The sequence below is a fragment of the Sesamum indicum genome, linkage group LG8 (genome assembly GCF_026168435.1).
Source record: "Sesamum indicum cultivar Baizhima isolate 11 linkage group LG8, ASM2616843v1, whole genome shotgun sequence".
NCBI classification, from domain to species: domain Eukaryota; kingdom Viridiplantae; phylum Streptophyta; class Magnoliopsida; order Lamiales; family Pedaliaceae; genus Sesamum; species Sesamum indicum.
The window spans coordinates 15,374,527-15,382,663 of record NC_142664.1 but is presented as its reverse complement, the minus strand read 5'-3'; positions in this window follow the sequence as shown (position 1 = coordinate 15,382,663).

Here is an 8,137-nt window from a genome sequence, read left to right as displayed (position 1 = left end):
ATTTGTACCCGCCCAGCATATGATAATGAAATCCCTTCCCATCCATTAATACGTGCATCAATTTTTGAGATAAGCGGTTGGCAATCAGAGATGGTCAGCCTAGACGAGATTAAGGGAAGACCCAGGTACCTCATTGGAAGGTGGCCCTCCTGAAAGCCCAAAATATCCAACATCTGGTCCTTCAAATTTTGAGCCGAACGTGAAATGATTAAGTGACTTTTTTGGACATTCAACCGAAGGCCCGACAACTCCGCAAACCAGTCCAATCCCTCTTTGAAGACTCTGATGGAGTCTAAGTCAGCTTTGCACAGTAAGAGGAGGTCGTCTGCAAATCCCATCTAAAAAACCTTAGAACTCTCACACTTCCAATGATAAGTGAATTGGATGTCCTGTTCGATTCGTTGCAAGAATCCCAGATGTAAGGCTTCCATAACAAGAACAAACAGATAAGGAGAAAGTGGGTCTCCCTGTCGTAGTCCTCTCGCTCCAGCAAAGAACCCATGAGGTTTTTCATTGAGCCCAATCGAGAATGATGTCGTGGAAACACACTCCTCAATCCACCTTGTAAACGTAGGTGGAAACCCGAACAGCTGCAAAACTGCTAACAGGAAGTCCCACTCCACCGTATCATAGGCCTCCTGATATCCACTTTAAGTGCGCATCTCGGGGGTAGGCGCATCTGGTTATATCTCGAGAATAATTCCTGGGCTAACATAATGTTGTCCCCAATGCTTCTTCCCGGAATAAAAGCTGTCTGACATGGGCTAACTATCTTGTCCAGTAGCACACTAATTTTTTGGACGAGTAGTTTCGCAATGATCTTGTATAAAACATTGCAGCATGAAATTGGTCTAAAATCATTAACCGACATAGGCGTATGTACCTTTGGGATCAGGGCCAAGATCGTGGAGTTGATCTGCTTCAGAAGATTTCCGGTAGAAAAGAAATCTAGTACCGCCCTCGTAACTTCTTCCCCAACCATAGGCCAAGCCGCCTTGAAAAACCTTGACGAGTAGCCATCAGGTCCCGGTGCCTTGTCATCAGCAATATCGAACACTGTTTGCTTCACATCATCCGCCGAGAGTGGAAGGAGTAATTGATTAGCTTCCTCATCAGTGATACAGTGCCTTGCCCACGGTCTAAGATAACGAATATCCACTGACAGCCGTCTTCTGGTGCCTCCTAAGAGGTTCTGATAGTATGAGACAAACTCATGGGCGATTTTCCCTAGATCCGTGTGTGTGAAACCATTCTCATCATTAATCTGTAAGATTCTTCTTATTACTCGTCTCTATGCAATTTTACGAAAGAAAACCCGGGAACATTGGTCTCCGTCTTTCATCCACTGCATCTTGGCTCTCTGCTGCAGCATAATTTGTTCAAGTTTTGCCGCTTTAGTATAAACGACTCGACAACAATGCTCCAGAAGTAAATATAGCTCTTTTTGTCTGTCAGAGCTCACCAACTGTTGTGCCTCATCAAGAAAACCTTTGGCTATTTGGACATTCATCGTCAAATCTCCCTTATTTCTCCTTTGTAGTCTAAAGACTGGTTTAAGTGCCTTCAGTTTACGTGTCACAGCATACATAGGAATACCCACAATCTCATGATGCCAAATATTCTGCACATTATGGATAAACTCAGGTGAATGGGCAAGATAGTTATCAAATCGAAACATGCCTCCATTATGTTGTTGTATATCCCCATGTAAAACCAGTGGAGAGTGGTCAGATGTCCGTGGAGTAAGGCTGTGATAATATGCGCTCGGGAACCTTGCCAGCCAGCGGTCATTAATAAGAATCCGATCCAGCCGCTTCCATAAACTCCTCATAGACGTACTGCAATTATGCCACGTGAACCATTCACCTTGCATAGGAAGTGGGATCAGCCCCGCCTCCAGAATACCAGCATTAAATTCTTCGGTAGCCATCCTTATATCTCCTAAGATGCCACATACTTCGTTAAGGTCACGTACTGCATTAAAATCCCCTCCCACCATCCACGGGATGTCAGAGCATTGTTGAGCTAGCGTCTCCAGTGCCGTCCATAAATTCCGACGATCAATCACCTCAGATGCCCCATAAACAACAGTGATAATAACAGATTCATTGTCAGCCATATTAGTAACCCGACAGTGAATAAATTGATCTGCCGAGTCTAAGATATGGACATCAACAATATTCTTATCCCAAGCTAGCCAGATGCGATTACCAACAGAAGAATAATCGACAAACCATTTCCAATGTGGAAGTAAAAACAATTGAATATGCATAACATTATTCAAACGAACACGAGTTTCAAGAATGCCTAGGAAGTGTAACCTGTATTCAGAGACCAAGTCCTTCAAAGCGAGCTGATGGTCTCGTTTTTTCAGCCCACGGACATTCCACACAGCGATGTTCAACATGGATCATCGTCCATGGGGTTGCTTGTGTTAGGACCCCCTGAATGCTCACCTGCATCATCAATTAAATGCAAAGCGTCAAAAGCATTATAAATAACAATTGCCTTACCTCTCTCTTCTTGCTTGGAGTGGTTCTGGTCCACATGTCTATCTCCCGCATCTGCTTTGGGTATATCTTCAACCACTGGTTTCATCGTCTTACGTCCCTTAGTCAGAAGTTGCGGTTGTGCTACATTGACTTTCGGCACATACACATTTACTGTTGGCTTCGTCGGTTTGCGGGTTTTGTTTAGTGCACAATCCTTGTTCGAATGTCCCAATGACATGCACGCTGTGCACTTTGGCGGGTGCCATTCATACTCAACGTCAACTTTGCAAGGTGTCTCCCCTCCTTCTTCATCAGGTGCCATGACAATAATATGTTTATGCAACTTTTGTGTGGCATCAATCATCACACATACACGAGCAAAGTCCAGTCTCGTGCATGCTCTTGTAATCGCGTCGGGGTAAAGGGGCTTCCCCACACCACTCGCTACAGTGCTCAATCCTTCTGTCGTCCAAAATTCCATCGGAAGGTGTCGTAATTTAATCCAGACGGGCACTTGTGTATGCTTCAACTTTCTCATGGCCATCCCCGGTTCCCACTTTTGAAGAACTATCGGCTGCCCTTGGAACAACCACGGGCCTCCCTCAATTATCTCCTCCATATCAATAACTGTTTTAAACTGAAAAAAGAAGAATCCGTTTGTGGTCGCTGTCACCTCCCTTAGTGCTGGCCAGACCGAATGTGCAAACTCCTTAAGGTGATGATAATATGGCCATTTGCCCAAGAAATAGCCAACTGCAGTAGATTTCCAACGTTTAGACCCATTACGTACCGCATCTAAAGAAGGTCGCACGACAACCTCTCCGTTCTGCATTGTTGGGGCTATGAATGATAAGGTTTTCCGGGTCGAATGATTAAATGCATGTGCTATTTTGTCGTCGATAATTGTATCCGGGTATGCGTGCAACGGGATGTTTCCAACGTACAATCCCGTTGGAAGAGGAGCATCATGCATAGCTTGATTTCTTTCCACAGAATTGCTGACATCAGCCCTATTTTTGCATGTGTCCCCGCTGATGTCAGCCCTAGCTTTCCTTGTATCATCGATGATGTCAGCCCTAGATTTGATAGTGTAATTGCTGACATCAGCCCTAGATGCACCTGTGTCATCAGCCCTAGGAGCAGCGATGATGTCAGCCCTAGCAGCAGCGATGATGTCAGCCCTAGCATCAGTGATGATGTCAGCCCTAGCATCAGTGATGATGTCAGCCCTAGCAGCAGCGATGATGTCAGCCCTAGCATCAGTGATGATGTCAGCCCTAGCAGCAGCGATGATGTCAGCCCTACTAGGGCTGATGTCAGCAGTGTGTTCCAAGCAAGCCTCCATGTCACTCACCTTCCCCGCCACATCAGCTCCGACGTTGTCCACCGTGGCGTCCATGTCAGCAATATTGCACACGTCATCCTTCGTCGGAATTCCAACGGTCGCCGGCGAGATCTGGTTCTCGTTGCTGCTGTGCAAAGCCGCCGGCGAAGGCAGGTTCGCGTTGCTGCTGTGCAAAACCGCCGGCGAGGTCTGGTTCGCGTTACTCAAAGCCGCCGCCGAGATTTGGTTTGGGTTGTTGCTGTGCAAAGCCGCCGGCGGAGGAGGAGGAGGTGTGATTATTCTCCCACGCACAGCCGATCGACGCTGAAGTGTCGCTGCCATTCCGGTCGCCTGTGTTGTACGTCTCCGACATACCTGTTTCAGCTCGCGAGCAAACGGGTGTTCGTCAAATTCTTTTAAACCAAGTTTGTTTCCCTTTTATAATAACTCGTAGTTCTTATTACGCTTAGGTAATTTAACACACAAATTCTTGGGTCTAGACATACGTTTGGGTCAAGTTTCATCGAATTGTAAGAATGCTCAAAATTTAGCTGTTTTACACGGTTTTATTAAGACAAGTTTGTTTTCATTTTATACTAACTTGTAGGTATTATTACGCTTCGAAAATTTACCACACATATTCTTGGGTCTAGACCAACGATGGGGTCATGTTTCGTCGAATTCTGTGAACGTTCAAAAGTTAACTATTTTGCACGGATTTATTAAAACAAGTTTGTTTCCCTTTTATACTAACTTGTAGATATTATTACGCTTAGAAAATTTAACACACAAACTATTGGGTCTAGACCTACGTTTGGGTCAAGTTTCGTCAAATTCTGAGAATGCTCAAATTTTAGTTGTTTTGCACGGTTTTATTAAAACAAGTTTGTTTCCCTTTTATACTAACTTATAGTTATTATTACGCTTAGCAAATTTACAACACAAATGCTTGGGTCTAGACCAACGTTTGGGACAGGTTTCGTCGAATTCTGAGAACGTTCAAAATTTAGCTGTTTTGCACGGTTTTATTAAAGCAAGTTTGTTTCCCTTTTATACTAACTTGTAGTTATTATTACGCTTAGCAAATGTATAACACAAATGCTTGGGTCTAGATCTACGTTTGGGTCAAGTTTCGTAAAATTTTGAGAACGATCAAAATTTTGCTGTTCTGCACAGTTTTTTTAAACCAAGTATGTTTCCCTTTTATAATAGCTCGTAGTTCTTATTACGCTTAGGCAATTTAACACACAAATTCTTGGGTCTAGACATACGTTTGGGTCAAGTTTCATCGAATTCTGAGAATGCTCAAAATTTAGCTGTTTTACACGGTTTTATTAAGACAAGTTGGTTTTCATTTTATACTAACTTGTAGGTATTATTACGCTTCGAAAATTTACCACACATATTCTTGGGTCTAGACCAACGATGGGGTCATGTTTCGTCGAATTCTGTGAACGTTCAAAAGTTAACTATTTTGCACGGATTTATTAAAACAAGTTTGTTTCCCTTTTATACTAACTTGTAGTTATTATTACGCTTAGAAAATTACCACACTAATGCTTGGGTTTAGACCAACGTTCGGGACAGATTTCGTCGAATTCTGAGAACGTTCAAAATTTAGCTGTTTTGCACTGTTTTATTAATGCAAGTTTGTTTCTCTTTTATACTAACTTGTAGTCATTATTACATTTAGCAAATTTACAACACAAATGGATGGGTCTAGACCTGCTATTGGATCAAGTTTTGTTGAATTCTGAGAACGTTCAAAAGTTAGCTGTTTTGCACGGTTTTATTAAAACAAGTTTGTTTCCCTTTTGTACTAACTTGTAGTTATTATTACGCTTAGCAAATTTACAACACAAATGCTTGGGTCTAGACCAACGTTTGGATCAAGTTTCGTCGAATTCTGAGAACGTTCAAAATTTAGTTGTTTTGCACGGTTTTATTAAACAAAATTTATTTCCCTTTTATACTAACTTGTAATTATTATTCCGTTTAGCAAATTTACAACACAAATGCTTGAGTCTAGACCAACATTTGGGTCAAGATTCGTCGAATTCTGAGAACGTTGAAAATTTAGCTATTTTGCACGGTTTTATTGAAGCAAGTTTGTTTCCCTTTTTATACTAACTTGTAGTTATTATTACGCTTAGCAAATTTACAACACAAATGGATGGGTCTAGACCTGCAATTGGGTCAAGTTTCGTCGAATTCTGAGAACGTTCAAAAGTTAGCTGTTTTGCACGGTTTTATTAAAACAAGTTTGTTTCCCTTTTGTACTAACTTGTAGTTATTATTACGCTTAGAAAATTTAACACACAAACTATTGGGTCTAGACCTACGTTTGGGTCAAGTTTCGTCAAATTCTGAGAATGCTCAAATTTTAGTTGTTTTGCACGGTTTTATTAAAACAAGTTTGTTTCCCTTTTATACTAACTTATAGTTATTATTACGCTTAGCAAATTTACAACACAAATGCTTGGGTCTAGACCAACGTTTGGATCAAGTTTCGTCGAATTCTGAGAACGTTCAAAATTTAGTTGTTTTGCACGGTTTTATTAAACAAAGTTTATTTCCCTTTTATACTAACTTGTAATTATTATTCCGTTTAGCAAATTTACAACACAAAGGCTTGGGTCTAGACCAACATTTGGGTCAAGTTTCGTCGAATTCTGAGAACGTTGAAAATTTAGCTATTTTGCACGGTTTTATTAAAACAAGTTTGTTTCCCTTTTATACTAACTTGTAGTTATTATTACGCTTAGCAAATGTATAACACAAATGCTTGGGTCTAGATCTACGTTTGGGTCAAGTTTCGTAGAGTTTTGAGAACGATCAAAATTTTGCTGTTCTGCACAGTTTTTTTAAACCAAGTTTGTTTCCCTTTTATAATAACTCGTAGTTCTTATTACGCTTAGGCAATTTAACACACAAATTCTTGGGTTTAGACATACGTTTGGGTCAAGTTTCATCGAATTGTAAGAATGCTCAAAATTTAGCTGTTTTACACGGTTTTATTAAGACAAGTTTGTTTTCATTTTATACTAACTTGTAGGTATTATTACGCTTCGAAAATTTACCACACATATTCTTGGGTCTAGACCAACGATAGGGTAATGTTTCGTCGAATTCTGTGAATGTTCAAAAGTTAACTATTTTGCACGGATTTATTAAAACAACTTTGTTTCCCTTTTATACTAACTTGTAGATATTATTACGCTTAGAAAATTTAACACACAAACTATTGGGTCTAGACCTACGTTTGGGTCTAGTTTGGGTCTACGTTTGGGTCTAGTTTCGTCAAATTCTTGGAATGCTCAAATTTTAGTTGTTTTGCACGATTTTATTAAAACAAGTTTGTTTCCCTTTTATACTAACTTATAGTTATTATTACACTTAGCAAATTTACAACACAAATGCTTGGGTCTAGACCAACGTTTGGGACAGGTTTCGTCGAATTCTGAGAACGTTCAAAATTTAGCTGTTTTGCACGGTTTTATTAAAGCAAGTTTGTTTCCCTTTTATACTAACTTGTAGTTATTATTACGCTTAGCAAATGTATAACACAAATGCTTGGGTCTAGACCTGCTATTGGATCAAGTTTTGTTGAATTCTGATAACGTTCAAAAGTTAGCTGTTTTGCACGGTATATTAAAGCAAGTTTGTTTTCCTTTTATACTAGCTTTTAGTTATTATTACGCTTACAAAATTTAACACACAAATGTTTGGGTCTAGACCATCGTTTGGGACAGGTTTCGTCGAATTCTGAAAACGTTCAAAATTTAGCAGTTTTGCACGGTTTTATTAAAACAAGTTTGTTTCCCTTTTATACTAACTTGTAGTTATTATTACGCTTAGCAAATTTACCACACAAATTCTTGGGTCTAGACCAACGTTTGGGACAGGTTTCGTCGAATTCTGATAACGTTCAAAATTTAGCTGTTTTGCACGGTTTTATTAAAGCAAGTTTGTTTCCCTTTAATACTAACTTGTAGTTATTATTACGCTTAGCAAATGTATAAAACAAATGCTTGGGTCTAGATCTACGTTTGGGTCAAGTTTCGTAAAATTTTGAGAACGATCAAAATTTTGTTGATCTGCACAGTTTTTTTAAACCATGTTTGTTTCCCTTTTATAATAACTCGTAGTTCTTATTACGCTTAGGCAATTTAACACACAAATTCTTGGGTCTAGAAATACGTTTGGGTCAAGTTTCATCGAATTGTAAGAATGCTCAAAATTTAGCTGTTTTACACGGTTTTATTAAGACAAGTTTGTTTTCATTTTATACTAACTTGTAGGTATTATTACGCTTCGAAAA